The sequence below is a fragment of the Paramormyrops kingsleyae genome, chromosome 24, assembly GCF_048594095.1.
Source record: "Paramormyrops kingsleyae isolate MSU_618 chromosome 24, PKINGS_0.4, whole genome shotgun sequence".
Classification (NCBI taxonomy): Eukaryota; Metazoa; Chordata; class Actinopteri; order Osteoglossiformes; family Mormyridae; genus Paramormyrops; species Paramormyrops kingsleyae.
Genome location: NC_132820.1, coordinates 22,229,261 through 22,249,376, shown reverse-complemented (window position 1 = coordinate 22,249,376; position 20,116 = coordinate 22,229,261).

The following is a 20,116-nucleotide window of genomic DNA, read 5'->3' as shown; positions in this document are numbered from 1 at the left end:
ACAGTTGTATTGTCTGGCGTTGTCATAGCTGCAACACTAAAATAATATAACTAACCAGAGTGCACATGCACATGCATTGGTACTATGTCTCCGCGATGCTTCAAAATCCATCGGCAAACATCTCTGTGATGCAGAAACATCGCTACCGAACATTTGATTCCATATTCCCCCGATGTCTGCGCCATGTATTTCAACAGTGATGCGATGTTAATTTGATCTCTCTGCAGCCTTTAGCCCGCTGTTATTTTCCGTTATTAGGTTATTATACAGGGCAGCTCAGGCCGGGGGAGCAGGCGCTGATGCAGCCCGGTGCCGCACCCACCACACGTCGGAACTGCTCGCGATCCCGGCCGGCGACCCCCCAGGCAGAGATCTAGACACGCTCGATTCAGTCCCACCCTTATTATAATTACTTTTATATCCTCCTGAGACCCAAGGAAAAAAGTGTCCTTCAATTGTAGGTTATGTGTCTTTGGAGGAAATAAGACATCTTACAATTTAGATTTTTTCTAATTTATTTTTATTTTTAATTTCACAGCATGTCCTCTTTAGTGCACAACAGGAATAAATACGTTTCCTAACATCAGTGAAAAAATAAATGCAAAAATACAATGTCCACTACAATGGACATAAATGAATGGGTCGGGTCTCAGGAGGATATGCAGTAATTGGTAACTAGTCATTTTCAGTAACTTGCACAAACCTGCCAGTTGGCTGAATCCGAAATAGTTGTAGTGCTACAAGGCTGGATTGTTACAGGGACTGTGTTAAATGCAAATGCTGTTCTGATTGCGTTAAAATAGGCCTGGACGATATGGCAAAAATTTATATCACGATATATTTCTTAATTTTGGTCGATACGATATAATTCCGATATCGATATGGACAATATTAAAAAGCCTCGGGAAAAAACTGCCGAGGACACGCACAATGGTTGTCTGCAAACTGAATTTGCAAAGTCTATAATACCTCCAGGCTCCTCCTATTAAAATTATATAATTTTTTTTTTTAATAAAAACAGTACAAAAAAAAAGGTTCACTTTTTATTTGTATTTAGCCTTTACAAACAAGAAATGTGAAATAAACTATCAAATAAATAAAACTCTCAGACTCAGCTTATTAACAATAATATATTTCCATTTAAACTAGAACAGGCTGATTATTCATATACAGTCGAACCCGGTTATGTCGCCAGCCTAGGGGGTTGCCAAAAAGCGTCGAGATAACCGATGATCGAGATAACCGAAAACCAATATGGCAGCAATATATTAGCATGTGCTTGAAATGTATTTATGTGCGTTAATAACTGAGAATGTACATGCACGGGTTTTTGGCATTGCCGCGATTTGTTTGACGTGATCGGCATGCTATAAATATGTACATACATCGGGGCCGGTTCTAGACATGCATATATGACGGGGCAGACAGAAATGTGAAGGGGGCACATGGTGGCGACAAAGGCGGGAAAGGGGTGGGGTGGTGCTCTGGATAACTGTTTTTGTCATGTAATTGGATTGCACTTTGTCAGGCCTCTACCCTAAAACCTGCCCAACTTGGGTGTCCCACCTGAAGGCTAAGCTTCTGCTGGTGTAGCTCTTAGGGTCACTGAGGCACGCAAAGCCCCCGACCACAGTAAGGTGGCAATCCCTCAGGGGGAAAACTGAAAAGTAAAACAACAAAAAATAAAATAAAATATTCCTCATCAGATTAAAAACATGACGTTTACCTTAATTGGATGGCCTATATCAAACATATTTGAACCCAACAAAACACTTTTCACTATTGCCAATATTACCAAAACTAAAAAGGGTAGGCTAAGTTATGAAAAAGAAAAAATCAATTCACCGAGTCTTGAAATATAAAACTGAAAAATAGGATCGGTCAGGGTTCATTTCACTACATGTTGTACTTGTTATAACTATGTATGTGAGGAATAAAGAATCTTGAAATCACAACGAACAAGTCGCTCAATGAGAATGAATGACGTAACCGACTGGCTAAGCTGCTTCTAGCGCCAAGGTGGTTCAAATGGTACGATCCACACTAGGGGTGTCTAAAATCGTTTTACATAAAATTTTCCTACAAGGTGAGGTTATCTTTCTTAAAAAAAAACAAAAAAAACAAAACAAGAAAAATGTTAATACCCCCCCCCCCCCCCAAACTGCTATTTTTGTCTATTTGGGGGGGTCTTGATCGGGGGGTACTGGGGGGTACAGTACCCCCCGATCAAGACCCCCCCAAATAGACAGAAATAATTCGAACCATGATCTCACTAGTCACTATGATTTTGACGAGAGACATTGCTGTTTCCTCTAAACCTTCCGCAATCACGCAGCTCATTTCGCTTTGCCCTGCCTACTGAGAAACTGGCTCATTTGCATACTAACAGTGATTGGATGTTTAGCTGGGGGGAGGGTGAGTGGGGGATCTGCCGTGTGCTGCGTGAGCCCGAGCACAAACAGAACGCGGAGGGAAAGAGCGAACAAGAAGTGAAACTTATCATCTCGTTTGTGCCTTTTTCAGTGGATTTTTCAGCTACTGTAGTAAATCTTGTCCATATTCAGTTTGTGGGTAATTATTATTTTCTTCCTCAACTTCTAAAAGTTTGATTTAAGGGGGCAGGACGTTTGCTTAAGGGGGCGTTGCCCCAGCGTAGAGCCGGCCCCGACATACATGTTGGCTAACAAAAGGCATACCACCAACTAACAGCAGAGATTTACCAGTATACAATAAAAACCACCGTCGTTTCTTGATACAAACCTTTAATTATATTCTCCAACATTGAAAACACAAAGATCGCTCACAAAATCACAAAAAAACCTGCGGGGTGTACTGTAGTTCGTTTTTACAAAAAGCTAACCAGTGTCAAAATTAAATTCACGAGTCATTTCTCTCTGACACAGCTCTGAAAAGTATCATACACGTGGTTACTATGGTTTCTTTACAAAGTCTAAAATGCTTTGTTGCTTTTGCTTTTAACAGTCTGCTTGAAAACAAATGCTTCAATATTATTTATGCTGTCTAAAAAAGTTTTACCTGGATCACGTTTCACAGCTGCGTTGTTCAGCGAATTACCATGCGAATGCGATTTGAATACGCGCTGTTTAGCACTTGTGATACATTTTTAAAAGCCGGTGAATATATATAATATTCAAATGTATATCGAAATATCGGAAATGTGTTTAAAAATCGTATCACCGTTATCGAAAAAAATTCTATCGCGATATATATTGATATCGAATTATTGTCCAGCCCTACGTTAAAATCAAACGTTTTTGCTCAGATTTCATGAATTTAGTGGTGTGCTCTTTATACTATGCCAAGTTTTCCTAAAAGCAGATATTTTTTTTAAAGGTGAAATAGAGCAGCGCATTGAATTGTAATGCCTGTATCTTGAAACATAGCGTGTTGCCAGACTCTCCGATGCACAGCTCTATGGTCCATACAGAGGAGATGAGGAACATGCAGTTTGCAAAGTCACCAAATTACCTTTTGTTAAGTGGCTACGTTTACATGCCTTAATGCAATTAAGATGTTTTCATGTAAACAGATTAATCAGGGTGCTCATCTATAAATGTGACTGAAAAATATGAGAAGCATTCATACACACATTTATAGGAAGATTTTGGGATTTATGAAGAAAACGTTTTGTGAAAAAAACGCACATATCCCTGGGGAAACCAGACCACCTTATAATTAGAGGAAAAATATGTCCATTGCTTAAAATTATCATACAGACCCAGTGAACTCAAAAACAGGTGTTTTGTAAAAATAAATGAGATTGAAGGAGATGCTGTTTCGACAGAATCCTGTAGAGGGCACTGTGTATGCTAAATCGAAGGCTCCAGGAATGTATTCGGCAGTTATAATAATAAACAATAATAATTCAAATATTTGTGTACACACGACATTTGGCTCTGAAATTACACAGTTCTTTAAAATAAAATTGTTTAAAAAAAGTTTTATGAACAAGTCAAATATGAATTATAAAATACAATTTTCCAGTTAAAATACTTATTTTAAATACATGCCTCAGAAATTCCGACACTGAAGAGGGAAGTATGGTGAATAAGTATCATTGGTTCTAACTGAAGCCAAAGGCGAGGAGTACAGCAATTTCACCCAAGAAATAAAAATATCCTCAAAGCCAAACCGCTTCAGAACATAAAACAAATAGTTCCATTCAACATGATCAAAGGCTTTCTCAGCATCTAAAGATAGGAGTACCTCTGGGCACTCAGACGAAGATGATGTGTAAAGGATATTAAATACACGCCTAATATTAAAAAAACAACTGTCTATTTTTAATGAAACCAGTTTGATCAGATGACACAATGGAGGGTAATACAGATTCAAGACGGAGAGCCAACACCTTAGCCAGTATCTTAACATCAACATTAAGGAGACTAATTGGACGGTAGGAGGAGCAAGCGAGGGGATCCTTGCCCTTCTTCAGAAGTAAGGATATTGATGCCTGACGTAGAGTTGGAGGCAGGCATTGGGACTTTAAGCTGTCATCAAATACATCCTTGAGTAAAGGGTTTCATTTTGCTGCAGACTTTTTATAAAACTCTGTAGGAAAGCCGCCCGGGCCTGGACATGTCCCACTCTGCATGCATGTGATAGCTTTATGAATTTCATGTAAGGAAATAGGATTCTCTTACATTCTCATCCACGGTGGGTATATTCAGGTCTTCAAAGAACCTATCCATTAAACTCAGATCAAAAGAGTGTTTAATACAAATTAAAATAGAAATCACTAAACTGCTTATTAATATCTAAGGGATCTGATAATAGTCCTGTGTCAGAATCAATCTGGGCAATTACTTGAGTACTAGATGTCTGTTTTAAACTATAAGCCAGAGCCCTGCTTGGTTTCTCCCCATACTCATAAAACATGTGTCTGGTTTTTAACAGAGCCCGTTCCGCCTGTCCAGTTGAGAGCAGATCAAATTCAGCCTGATACATCATCCGCCGTTTATATAGCTCTGGAGATGGACCAGTGGCATAGGCTTTGTCTACTCTAGAGATGAATTCCAAAAGTTATGTTTGCCTAGCTACCTGTGCTTTATGAACAGAGGCATTGTAGGAGATAATTTGGCCCCTCAGGTAAGCCTTGAGCGTCTCCCAAAGTAAGGAAGGGGAGGTCTCTTCATTTACATTAGTTTCTAAAAACATATCTATACCAGCATTTACGAAGGCAATAAATGATTCATCTGACAAAAGAAGTGAAGTGAGCCTCCATCTGAATCTGCTAGGTCTATGATAGGGGAAGGTCAGGACCAGTGTTACAGGTGCATGATCTGATATTACTATACTGTTATAAACACATTCTTTTACCAATGGGAGTAGATATGTATGTATGTATGTATAAAGAAATAATCTATACGTGAATAATAAAAAGAGTATTCCCTCTTTGTAGGATAAAGAAATCTCCATGGGTCAGACACCTTGCAAGATTGTAAAAAAGTCTCTATGCATTCAGCTGTTTCTGAAGCACCAATTGGGCGATTGGAGGATCTATCCAATACTGGGTTAATTACACAGTTACAGTCACCAGCTAAAATAAGCTGATGAGTGTCCAGGTATGGTACGGTCAATAGAAAATTGTTCATGAACTTAGAATCGTCCCAATTTGGAGCATATACACAAGCTAATATCACAGGCAAACGGTACAGTTTACCCACCACAATAACAAAGCGGCCATTGGGGTCCAATATTGTTTCAGACACTTCAAATGATACTGATTTGTTGATCAAGATTCCAGCCCCCCTGGCCCTACTCCGAAAGGTTGAATGGAATACTTGTCCAACCCAGCCTCTTTTTAAACTCAAATGATCTGACCTGCGCATGTGCGTCTCAGTTAAGAAGGTTATATCCGTTTTTAAAAACTTAAGATGAGCAAGGACCTTGGTGCGTTTCATAGGATGATTTAGGCCTTTCACATTCCAATTAGTAAACTTAACTGACTGGCCACTCCTCCCAGAAGCCATATTTGAATTTGCCATATTTAATACTGGTAATATCCAGCAGACATAATCTGAGTTGCAGTAAATTAATTCTGTCACTCTGGTAGATGTCATGTTCGAAACAAAGTGTAACCACTAATGGACAAAATGAAAGACAAAAAAAACAACAAAATAAAAAAGAGACTTTAAGTACAAAAACACCACCACCCCCACCCCCCAGCACTATCCCGAACACAGTGCATATCCCAAGAGCAAAACACTGCAAAATTCTAACTTGGGTCTCTAATTTAACCAAAAACGACCCAAAGCACAGCGAGCAATCACATTCAGAAATATATATACAGTGGTACCTCGGTTCTCAAACTCACTAGAACTCCAATTTCTTGAAAGTCGAACAAACCAGTTTGACCTAGAACTCGATCTGAATATCAGAAGTCGAACCATGAACACTGACTTAATATAAATTGTACGCGCCAGGAAATGAGTCATACGACAATGCAATTCTTACTTGAATGCCTTCTTCACAGACTGGACGATTAACCAAATAAAACAGCGCAACATTACAGTAACTAACAATAAATAAACCACTAACTTACGTGTACTATTAGAGCATTTATGTCATTTATTTAAACTTTATTTTACCAGGTAAATTAACTGAAAACCACTGCTTTACGTGATATTCGGGAGAAATAGCAGATTACGCATCGGAACTGCCTGGGATACAAACGTCATGCATGTAACTAAACTCTTCAGCCAATAAGGGCAAAGGTGTGTTGTCACGGAGGCGGTTCCAGTTTGTGCAGCCGGGTGAGAGGTCGCAATGCATCTAACCGTAATGCATTGCGTCAGGATCAGAATGCGTTGCTTTAAGCCAGCGCTGTAAGCAAGTCGAACGCACCCAATGACCGGACTGGGGAAACAAAATTTACAAGCGGACTTAATACAGAGGACTAATGACAACAACCAGAAACAGCTGATCACATGGGGATCCCACACGAGCTTAACGAGGGGGCGTGGCACACGGAAAGAGCGGACGATCGGGGCAGGACAGGGGTAATGTTGGGATAATATCTTTATCGTTTTGGAAGCCATTAAGAAAAAAAATGCTCTTCTTGTTTTATCCTGTTCATTTTGTGTTGAAGTGCTTAAAAACACACACACACACACACACACACACACACACATATTTAGGTGTCATTTTGGGGGGCCGGGAACCAATTAATTGGTTTTCCATTATTTCTTATGGGAAAAATTAGATCAGAACTCAAACTTTTTAGGATTCGATCTGGAGTCCGGAACGGATTAAGTTCGAGAACCGAGGTACCACTGTATAGTGCAAAATACCATGTATTTTGTAATGTCTCAAATGAAGTAGGCCTAAACTAATATTAGGCCACTAAACATAGTGTACTATCAAAGAGCAGCCCATTGGTTTTCAATTCAGTAGCCTAATATGAAATACTATGGTTTAATGGTTTAAAATTATAGTAAACAAAAGCAGCTCAAGAAAATCAACTATTCATATGTTATAGCCTATTTATATGAGGAAGAGAACAAGAATTCCCGGCATGTTGAAAAAAGTGCCTACACCAAACCTTTCCATATAGACTAATAAGAACCGAGAGAAAAAAGGGAAAATAAATGTCTTTCTCATAAATTGAGCAACATAGCACTATCTGCATTTAGTAGGCTATAGACCTGGTTAATTCAACTTTGACACTGACGGTGAAATAAACCTGTACAGTTCGGTCACTTAAAAAACACTGACCGTTTTTGAAAGTTATGTCTGTACCTGATCATGATGGAGGAGAATGGTAGTCTTTATATACGAGATGGCCCGATGGGGATCGGTAAAGGTTTTTTCCTCGCCATCAAATGTGATACGGAATGTAACTGGATAACGGAGACCAAATCTCACATCCTTAACAGTTCTAAGGAGCTGCTTTGCCTCTTTAAAGGCAGCTCGCTTCTTTGCTATCTCCAGAGTGAAGTCCGGAAAGATGTGCACACGCTTCTCCTTGTAAAACAGCTGCTTCTTCTGGCTGGAGAGGCGAAGGATGCGATCCTTCACGTCACCATGATGTACACGGATTATGAATGGTCTTGGCCTCTCCCCTTCCCGCAGCCTCGGTGCTAATGAACGGTGGCCCCGGTCCAGACGTGGAGTTTCCTCCAGGTTCAGTATCTCCTTCAAAGCAGTCGCGCAGAATTGCCGCGGGTTGGTCCCCTCTTGGCCCTCCTCTATTCCAACAATGCATTTAGTTGTCAGGTTACACACATCTGACTGCAGTTTTTTCGCAGCAGTTTCCAAAGTAAAGACTGTAGAGCTCCACGCCGTGGTAGACTGCTCGAGGTCGTCCAAACGCTCGGAATGCTGTGCATTAGCAGTCTGTAAGGAGCTAGCCGTAGAATGCAACTCTTGGCGGATAGAAGTTATTTCTTGCCAGAGGACAGCAGTTTGTGTATCTATTTTCGTGCCCAATAGTTCAATCGCTGTCATAATTTTCTCAACCGAATCCGAAGAAAGTTGCTGTGCATCACCCTCAGTGGTAGCCTTCTTGCTAGCTGTAGCAGGTTTCTGTGAGCGACTAGCCAATTTTAAACGAGGAGGAAAACAAAACTTTTAAACGCATTTTCTTGCTGCCTTAGTCCTTCAATTAGTGATGTTAAACTTTTCGGATAAATATTTATCTATCAATATGGCTTCTGCAAGTATGTAAATATAATGAAAATGAAATTGCTCGCTGAGCTCCAGGACCTCACAGCCTCACGTGTCGAACGTCAACCGGAAGTTCCCATGCAATTGTTTCTTAAACATACCTTTACCTATCTTATCTTATCCTATGTTATCTTACGTTATGTGAAATGTCGCTATTTACATCTGACAGATAGCCCATCTCCACAGCCATCTCCAGAACCCCAGGGATGTCACTCAGCTGGTCCAGCACATCACTAGGAAATTTGACCTCATCTTCATCAAGTCTCGGTCGCAGGGGCACCCTCATTATCCCCGTATGAATAGTGAGCCTCAGAGTTTCCATTCCTCTGTTGCTTGCAGATGTGAGCTGAGCTCATGAAGTCGTTCCAGAACTGCTGGCACCAGTAATGAGCATAGCACTTGGCATCATAGGTCATCTTATTGTAGTTGCTTATATCGTAATTATTGAATTTTTCCATTTTTTCAATAACAAGAGAAGGGGACAAAAACGGTGGTGTTGGACCCATGACCAGCTGAGATGAGGGGGCCTGCACCAGAACGTGAGGCAGAGGGGTGGGATGAACTACGGCTGGGGCTGAAGATGGTTCTGGAGCTGGGCTAACTATTCTTGGTATATGGCCCCCTTCCGTCCTTTAGGTTTCCTCCTTCGTCCTGATAAAAGAATGACGGTACAATTATGCAAAATAAAGTGTAAAAATACAAGAGTCAAATCAATTGATGGCTGTTAGTGACAGACAGACAGCACACTTGGCAGTCAGTACTGCACATTGAGAAAAATACTGCCGTCTCATTGTCTCATTGGAGACAGGAAACGAATGCTTGGGAGACTTACGCGCTGGTCTCGGATTGGGCTGCCTGCATTTCCGTAGGGGTACTTCACCTATAAAAACACACCAGTCAGTGCACAGATTGCCTGATATGCAGAACAGCATTTACTATAGAGAATAGCAACGCTGGAAAGGTTCATGTGCACCAAGGCTAACAGCCCACTCAATCCAAATGCTGGCATCAGGAACTGACTATTCAATCAAATCATTTACTGTATATAAGTAAGTGAACTTTATTGTCATTCACACCATACAACAGTACAACAACGGAAGCATAGCTGAACAAAATTGCATACCTCCAGGCTCAATGTGCAGACATAAAAAGACAGGTGCACATAGTCAACATGTGGATAACACAAAGAAAATTTCACTTCTTACACAGAAGTAATTAAGACTGTGTAAGACAGCATAAGGCAGCACAGGACAGACACTAAATATACAAACCAATATACATATATCTTGCGCCTTCCATAAATTCTATTATTTCTTTACTCTCAGGGTACCTAAAGTAAGAATTCTGCCTTTTCTGATTTACATTATGGGGACATATTCACCTGTTATCTTACTATTTCACAATGATTATCTGTGATGTTTAAACACATCACAGCAGCAGAATTTACCGATTCCATTATACAATACAGTAACCATGTGGATTAGAGCCCCGTATGTTTACCGTTTCATGGTAACAAACACGATCTATTACTGTAAGTAAAACTCCATCCATCCCTTATGAACATTTTATTTTTAAGTATTCCAAGACACACACTTCCAAAACAAGATGATTGTCACAGAATACAAGACTCAACAACACCAGACAGCCCTATTCTGACTTTCATTCTTCAAGTGTTGAGTTACTCTGGCCATCGTTTTGCCATTCTTACCGGGGCTAATGGAACCAGGGTTGTTTTCTGGAGCAATCCACACAAGTTTCGGGGTGACAATGAAACAAGACGGACCAATTAGTGCTGGGCTGTTTATCGGATATTTACGGAATATCGATATATTATCAAAACCAGATAAAGGAGGACACAATACAGTTTATATCGACATAATTTGGTCGTTTGTTAAAATCGGGCGCTATTAAAGACTTTGAATATAATTCCTTCCCCTTTTAGAAGTAACGCGAGAGCTGCGGTCCCGACGTTGCACAGACTCCCAGAATTCACAGCGAAAAGCGACCCATTCAGTTAGGATTCATGGGGGGTTGATGGAGGGCTTAATGCAATGGGACAGATGGGACAGATAATATGTCACATGTGGTTTTCATTTAAAACTGAATATTTACCACACTTGAAGGAAATTTTCATGTATTGCTAATCTTCCTAAAAATACAGAGGTGGGTCTATGCACTTATGCCGATATTATGTTTTGTTTACCCATGTTTACAGTTTTATCCTTAACATAGCCTCCACGGGTTTGCTCTAAAGACATCTCATTTCATTTACACAATGACAATAAAGCTATCTTTATCTTATCTGAGAGTGGAAGAAGCAAAATGACGCAATGCTAACGTTAGCATTAGCAAACAGCTGCCTAGTAATCTTTGGAAGTAACACGTTACTATAATTCCACTACGTTTGGCTGTAAGGAGTAATATAGCTAAATACCCTTTCAAGTTAAATAACACAATTAACAGTACCGAAATTTAAATGGACTTGTTATTTTTGTCTTTCGTTAAAATATTAAGTTACAAATGCGTCCTGTTCCGCTAATTTCCGGTTTATGATCTAACGCCATCCGACCTTACTGACAATTTGTCAGTTGTATTGTTTCGCACTGTCACAGCTGCAACACTAAAATGATATAACTACCAGGCATTGGCATTGTCTCCGCGATCCTTGAAAATCCATCGTCAAAGCATCTCTGTTGCAGAAACATCGCTACCGAACATTGATTCGACATTCCCCCGATGTCTGCGCCATGTTTCTCAACAGCGAGGCGACGTTAATGTGCTCACTATGCTACCTATAGCCCACTGTTATTTTTCCTTATTTGGCTTTATAACCCACAACAGGTTTATAGTATATATGTATTCCTATAGGGTAGATGTGTTCTGTTAGCCCCACATGCAGGCATACTGTTTAAAAGCACATATATAGAAACAATCCATTACAACGTTTACTGTTTGATATTGACAACATGACAGAAACAGAAACACTAGGTTTAACATTTATGCTGAAGTGATTATAACACAGCAATACTGTCCGATAGTGGTGGGCGGATCGATCCAAATATCGATAATAATGTTGGTATTTATATTGATCAATACCAGTTTAATGAGATCGATACTTATAAGTTTCAATCTCTCTCCCGAATGCACCGCAGCTGTGTGTTCGCGCTGCTGCTCTCAATTGCTGCTCCCAGCTGTCACATGACTCAGCGGCGCCAGGCTAGCAAACAGGCGCGGGCGCACACACATACACACACACACTATAATATTTCTAATAAAGTATTTTAATAGTGGGTCGCTGAGCCATGCTCACAATAATTAACCCTCTGGAGCCTAGGGGTAGGAAACACACTTTCACTGACTGGGGCATGGTCACACATTTCTTCAAATATCATAAACTTAATTCATGACAAATAAATTATTTCTTATATATTTGGTTTGGCAACAAACTCATCTTAATCTTAGTGTACTTTGTAAATATGTCAAATTTATGTGAAGTTTGTAATTTGACATTCAAAGTATAGACATTGCAAAATGCAGTTTGGAACACTTGAAGAAACATTATAAAAGTACATAGTAAGCAATGCTGGCAGTTTGTTTTGATCCCAGATATCTGATCACCAAAGTCTTGGCTACATGAAGATGACTAAATGGTGTAGTTGCAACATTCATTTGGATAAATAAATAAGAAAAACCTAACTCATGTAACTATTTCTGGCTCCTTTCATTGAATATGTAGCAACTTTAATGTGTATGAATGAACCATTGTCACCTGGCCACGTCCCTACCCCCCTTTTATGGCGCTGATGGGGACGTACAGTATCTGGATCGCGTTTCACCATTGCGCTGTTAATCAAATTACCATGCGAATGCGATTTGAATACGCGCTACACGCCCCCGATGCAGGTAAAACAAAGTAAGGTGACATGGTTTACTTTTTTGCCGATTCAACCTAATTTAAAAAACTTTAATACTTCCGTCAATGGATGTTTTGAAAAGAAGACAGATTACGGATTTTTCATGATTCTACATTAAGATTTGTGGGATTCAATAGAATTATAAAGAACATACAATGAATAGAGGAAAAGGAGAATATAGCTTAAAGCAGGGCATGATGAAAGGAGGGGGTTGATTCTAAAATAATACAACTAACAGAAATCAGGAACTGACAGTGTGCGAGCAGGGCAGGGTGACCTCGTCCCAGACAGTTGGAAAAGAGGAACAGATGCTTATTTTAACTTTTGCTTAACAAAAGGGGGCTGCAAAAATGCTGACACAATAAGATGCTGGGAGGGGGGACATGTGCTAACTGACAAACAGAAGCAAATGTAAAAACATGTTGATGTCACGTAGCTGGGAAAATACCAAAAGAGGGGGGAACACGTACCCGGAGGGCTATAAAAAGACAGCCGATAACTATTGTTCGAGCTTCTTACTGTACATGCTGAATGTATGTCAGATAGTCGCTCCCTGATTGTAATCAGTCAGAGAATAAACTGGTGACTTGCAACTACTCCTCGTCTCAGCTGTGAATCTCTTCTCATCCACGGACCCGGTGGAGACTACTTACTCCAACAGATTTCAGCGAGATATAAACTGAAATAGACGCGAAAAGTACGTTGCATCGCCGACGATGCACTCGACCCCAGAGGGTAAAACAGCAGGGATAGTTCGGGGTTTAATCATCAGATGCATGCGTTTATTACAATTGCACTACTACAACCCACACACCGGCACTGCTCACCGTGCACGTCGCCCCGTTTACTCCTCATACACACGGTGGGCGCACGCACACATACACACACACTACACACAACAATAAACATTAACCACTATACATGACATAACACACAGCACATTTATAATCACACAAGCGATTACTTATAACTATTTATAAGCTATCATCAGTCCAAGGAGTGACGCCGATGTTTCCGTTCTGCCTTATTTGCTGTAACTGTAGTTCCGCTTTTTGCCAGCAGGCTGCGCACAGACAGCGTTTCTGTGGGCTGCACATGGTATGTAGTTAGATTAGTATTTCATAACTGCACTGCAGGACATTGCGTAAAATCATTTTCTGCAGTAAGTATTGGAGTGTTTATAAAGGATCTTTTAAAAAATAATAATAATAATAATAAATCAGTTTCTCACAAACACCTCCATTCATGACTGACTGAAATATCAAGGATGAAAGTGATTAGGATCAGCTCAGAGAGCCCATGCCGAGCTGTTGCTAAAGTAGCAGCAGTCAACTTTAAACCAATGTTAAACAAATACTAGTCTGAAAACAATCAGTCATTAAAATTAATCAGCTTGCTAAGTTGTGTTTCCTTTAATAATATAAATGTTATAGAAAAATGGAAACCCCACGCTCTCCGCGAATATTAATCACCAAGATTTATAAAAACCGCAACTGTACTGAAAAATAACGTTGCTTATGAATGTTGGCAAGTAAAAAGTACTTGTACTTTGTGATCAAGTGCCATTCTTGGCACATCACACAACGACGAAATGTGTCCTCTGCATTTTAACCCATATGTGACATATTAGTGGGCGGCTATATTATTTAGCTTCATTCTTAAAATAATAATACTAATACCAATAATAATAATAACAAAACCAAATATCCTGTAAATTTTAGAATGTGAAATGGTCGGCTAAGTTGACCTCGAACGGTTCTGCGTACTCATTGTTTTTTTTTTTTTTTTTTTTTTCGTTTCTTGTTTTAAGAAACTGAAGCCACCCAATCAGCGTGCCAATGGAGTGACGTCAAGCGAAGGTTCAGAGAGATTCTAGAATTTATAGTTATTGCTACGTATATCTGGAAGCAGAAGCTGTAATTTTTTTTATTTCTCTCAGTCTTGATTTGGGCTTGGTTGGTGATTACTGTTCCTGTTCAATTCCTTTAAATAACTTCGGCAATGGCTCCTTTCAGTCGCTTGCGTAGTTTTCTACGCACTTGTCTGAGAAGCTTGAAGCGTTCCAACTTTCGTGTGGGCAAATCCACTGCACCATGCTCAAGTGTTGCAACGGGGGTTGCTATAAATGGCAACGCCCCTGCAACGGTCGGGAGTGGCATCCACCTCCCCAGTGGACACGGGGATCACGGGGATCAGTGGGCGGCAGTTTGGGAGAAAATTACAGCCCTCGAAGACGAGGTGGGCCGTTTACGGTCCGAGATCTCCCAGCTTGCCGGTGCCCTGACTCACCCAAATATGCCCCGGAGCAGTTCGGAGACCACTCTTATAGTCCCCACTTCAGCTCCAAGCTGTTTCCCGCCCCCTCCTCCTCCTCCACCGCCTCCTCCTCCACCGCTGCCTCCTCCTCCTCCGCCTGCTAATATCCAGGGCCCGAAGCAGAAGAGGAGTCATCCTCAGGGAAGTGGCACAGGACCCACCAATGGCCCCAGCATGGTGGATGTTCTGGAGGAGCTGCCGCACATTAAACTGCGCCCAGTGCAGAGGTCGCCAGGTGGGACGCCAGTGACCAGGAGGGGACCGACGCAGGGGACGCCCATGCCCTCAGAGGACTTTGCTGCCATTTTAGCAGAAGCACTGAAGAAAAAGTTTAAGCATCAGAACCACTCTGATGAGTAAGAGCAGCAGTCCTCTGAGGCCTTTAAACCTTTTTTACTTAAACTTTTTTTACTTAAATTTTTTATACTTATAACATTTTTATACTTATAACATTTTTATACTTATAACATTTTTATACTTAAGATTTTTATACTTATATACTTTATATACTTAAACTTTATATACTTATACTTTGTGTACTGATTCTATATACTTATTAATAAATAATATATTTATATCACTATTATTTTTAAAAGAGTTGCTGATTTTGTAATACTGCTGCAGCATTCTCCACATGCTAATCACTGCCCCACATCGAATTGGCACTTTGATCAGCCACGAATCACTTCACTACCCCCTGTTGAATGTTGCATCGTATGTTGTTAGATATTTCGTAGTAGTAAGTACTTCATTATTAGGCTGCACAATATTGGAAAAGATGTATTTCTGCAATGAGTATTGCAGTATTTATTTAAATTGAAAATGCTTAAAACAAACCAATTTCTCACAAACACATCTATTCATGAGTGATTTAAACGGCAAGGATGAAAATGATTAGGATTACCTCTTATGATTAGCTCTTGCCAAAATAGGGCTTGTAAACTTTTGTGGTACTCAGAATTAACCCAAACAACTATGACTCTATAATCCTCTATAATCACTCTCACTCTGTCACACTTGAATCAAACTCCAGACCTCACATGTAATGAGCAAAGTTTTCTTCTTTATTCAGCAATCCAGCATAGTGTTCCAGCCACACTCGGGTACAATGCGCAATGCACCCCGCACCCAGAAAATAGCAGGTTAATATACTATAAGACGAATTCCTCTATATGGACTTCTAAGTCCTGATTGGTTACCAAACATCTGCAAACCAGGTTTCGAACATACAACAAACATAATACGCCACCTCTATTGGTCTACTTCAAGGATGTTCAACTTCCAATCCTCGTTAGGCCTAGGCCTCCTATGAGTCCCACACATAAGCCTGTCTATCCAGCCTAGGAAGGAGGGCAAAAACCCTAAACATTAGGGAAATTCCACTCCCAACCCAGCAAAAAGGTGCAACCCCCCCTTCGGTGTCCATGGCTGGCATGGCTCACAACGCTATCAGTAAGGGAAACCCCAACCCTATATTACCTAAATAAAGACTTCAGCGTAAACATATACAACCCTTATGGGTACATAACTTGCTTGTGTGTTCAAATGCTACCATACAACAAACTGCGTCTAGCATAGTACAGCAGCTACATTTCAAGGCCTCCTGCAGGTCCCCTTTCTCCCCCCGGCGATGTTCCCTTCAGCCCAGTTCTACAAGGTCTGTGGCCTGCAAAGCTGGTTCCGTGCAGGTGGCTGCGAGGCAAGGACACACGGCACCATCCCCAAAACAACAAAACCTGAGACACAAGAACAATCCTACAATGCCTCCCAACCCTGGCCTACCATCACTTTAAATTTCCCTTCCACACTTTGAACTAATGTTAAACATATACTACATAATCCTGAAAAGGAGTGGTCACTAAAATTAAACAGCGAAGAGAAAGCGAAGAACAGTGAGAGGACACCACTGTTTATGGTGTCCTCATCGACCCTTCGCTTGACCCTCTATAGCACAGGTGTCAAACTCCAGTCCTGGAGGGCCGGAGCCCTGCACATTTTTGGGTTTCCCCTCATTTAACACACCTGATTCAACTCCTTGTGCTAATTACCACACAGCTCTTGAGCTGAATCATTTGTGGTGGAACAGGGAAAGAACTAAGCTACACAGGGCTCTGGCCCCCCAGGACTGGAGTTTGACACCCCTGCTCTATAGTCTGCCTACAGAACCAACAGACCTGTGGACGATGCAGTTAACACTGGACTCCATTTCTTACTCCGACACTTGGAGTGCCCTGAGGCATATGTTAGGATTCTGTTTGTGGACTTTAGCTTTGCATTTAATACTATTCTATCGGAGCTAATGCGGACTGAACTCTCACAACTGTCTGTGCCTGATCCAAAATAACATATTATAACCACGATGGCCCAGTTTTACGCTACAATCATTGAGTCCATCCTCACCTGCTCCATCACAGCCTGGTTTGGATCAGCCACTGAACGAGACAAGGCCAGACTGCAACACATCATCCACTCAGCAGAGCGAATAATCGGCAGTAACCTGCCTACCCTCCAGACACTTTACATCACCAGAACCAGGAAACGGGCATACAAAATCTTTGAGGACCCATCTCACCCTGCTCACCACATCTTTCAAGCCTTACCCTCCATGAGAAGACTCATGGCAATCAGAACCAAGACCACAAGACACGCCAAGAGCTTCTCCCCTCAGGTAGTCTCTCTCATTAACCAAACCAGTCTCTGAATGGACGTTCAATTAATCGTCAGCTGCAGTGAAATATCCACCAGCATAACCAGTGAACAACTGATAAACTTCCTCTATGATTATATTCTGCACTCTTGCACATTATGCACACATACTGCAAACTCTGTATACATATTGCACTCTTGCACATATAGTTGACTTGGCTGCTAATTAATAACGGCACCATTTAAGAGCCCTTTAAATTATTATGCCATTTATGTAGTTTATATTCATACTACAATTATTACTATGTACACACATATATAAATATCATAATACCATCATCACTGCCATTTATAAAATTAATTATCATGTAATTATCATATTACCTAATTGCCAATCTATTGTTTATTACCTTTCTGCATATGTCTTTGCTAAACGTGGTATGTTCTTTGTAATGTCATGTAAAAGCACCACCAAGGCAAATTCCTTGTATGGAAACATATCTGGATTCCGATTCTACATCCTTCATCAGTACTAGAAAACTTCCATCCAGCGTTGCATTTCACTTTGACGCTGTCGCTTTTGAAACACTTTTCTGTGATCTAGCTCTTGTTTTGGTCGCCGGCTATCATCCAACAAAAGGTTCATTTCAGCTCTCCTAATCTGACATAAACCACACTCACAAACACTTTCGGGTTACTGTGCCACCGGGAAGGGATGGACTCCGGTCAGGATGGGTTTCCAGCATTTCCTATCCTGGCTGTTCTCTTTAGGGACAAACACAAGAATGGAGTCTACCCAGCTGGAAATTGTACGTTCCCTGTACGTTCAGAGAACGTACCCATTGGTGTAAAGGACGTCGCTGTGTAACCTTCCCAGAATGTTCCCGGGATGTCACGATGTGGAGTTCTTTAGACGTTCGGGGAACATCATTTTGGGAAAATTCGAGGAACTTTCAGGACGTGTTGGTAACGTTTCGGGTCCTATGTGGTCTTTTCATCACTTTCCCAGGATTTTTATAGATCTTGAGTGACAATTACAGTAACCTTTAGGGGACCTACCTGGAATGTTATTTTTTAGTCCTTGCACCACCTTCTCAAAGCTAGGGCTGTACGATCACATCACCATATGTGATCTTTCCACGAGTAATACTGAGATTTTTATGCAACAGAAAAGGAGAGATTACCCAAAATAACCTGTAATGAAATAGGACTTGTTATTATCTACCAATTAACATAGTGTGACAAATAGGTTAGTGGTGTTACCCCGAGCTGCAACAACAGACACAAAACAGTACCTAATCCAATGAGTAATATTGTGCATGCGCACATCACAATGATGCGGAGGTGGATTTTTCGTACAGCACAACTCAGATCGTTTGCAGAACTTTAGTAACATTACAGGGACTTTTGCACAACATTTAGGTGACTTAAAGTTTAATATATGCAATACCAAAACGTGTTTACACTATAAAACAATTATATCCAATGCATTTCAGTTCTTATTATTTCTTTTATTGTTCATAATTCGAGTGAGAGAGAGAGAGAGAGAGAGAGAGAGAGAGATGTTTTGGTTTTGGACCAAAAATGACTCAGATTATGTAAAACAATTATTTAAACAAATTATTTACATGAAACAATTACTTCAGTCACTGTAGTAACATCTAAAATGTTCTTTTCTCAAACTGAGCTGAAACCATCCAAAAACACTATCAATAAAAAAGAAAGAAACGTTTGAGAGAAAACTCCGTCACTGTCTTCAATTTGATATCGTGTAGATGGCCCAGGTTCTTCTTCCGCTGCCTGAAAATCATAAATAACAATATTTCCCAGTCACTTCGTTTACTTTTTAATTGCTTTTGATTACCCTTAGGTGTACAGGCTATGAGGTAACTTAGCATATTAACCAAATGTGTTTGCCATGTAAAGTGTGGAAATATAAGACAAAACTGAGATTATTAGTGGTTAGACTATGAGTAGGTGTCCATGAATTTGTGACAGAAACAAAGGTTTAATAGAGAGACAAGGTGAAGGGTAATAAAAGTAACGAGTTACACTAATATCTTGGATGTCCTCCTGTGTTGCCATAAAATGTTACAGCACCTTTGTCACGACCGGGTGACGGGCGAGCGAGTGGGATGCGGAAAAGCAGGAGCAGGGAGACCGCAATCCAAGGGCAACAGGGTTTATTATGGAGAACAAGCAGACAGGGGAGCACTCGGTTAACAACGTCAATGACAGACCTGGGGAAACAGACTCGAACGCGGACTGAAACACACAAGACAAGCCGAAATAACAGGAAATAGGTGATCACAATCAGGGTAGTGCACGTGAGTAATGAGGGGACGTGGCACACACGAGGATCGGACGAGCTGGGCGTGACGACCTTGGCTTGTCCGATTTAAGTGAACAGGTACTACGAATTTAAAAATGGCATCAATGTGCAGTGCAGTTTTAAGTGTTAACTGCTCCGAAGAAAAACAAAAAAAACTTACAGGTATTGGGTGGATCTTTGCACGGTGAGGTGCGTGTTTTAGGGTATCCCCTATATAATT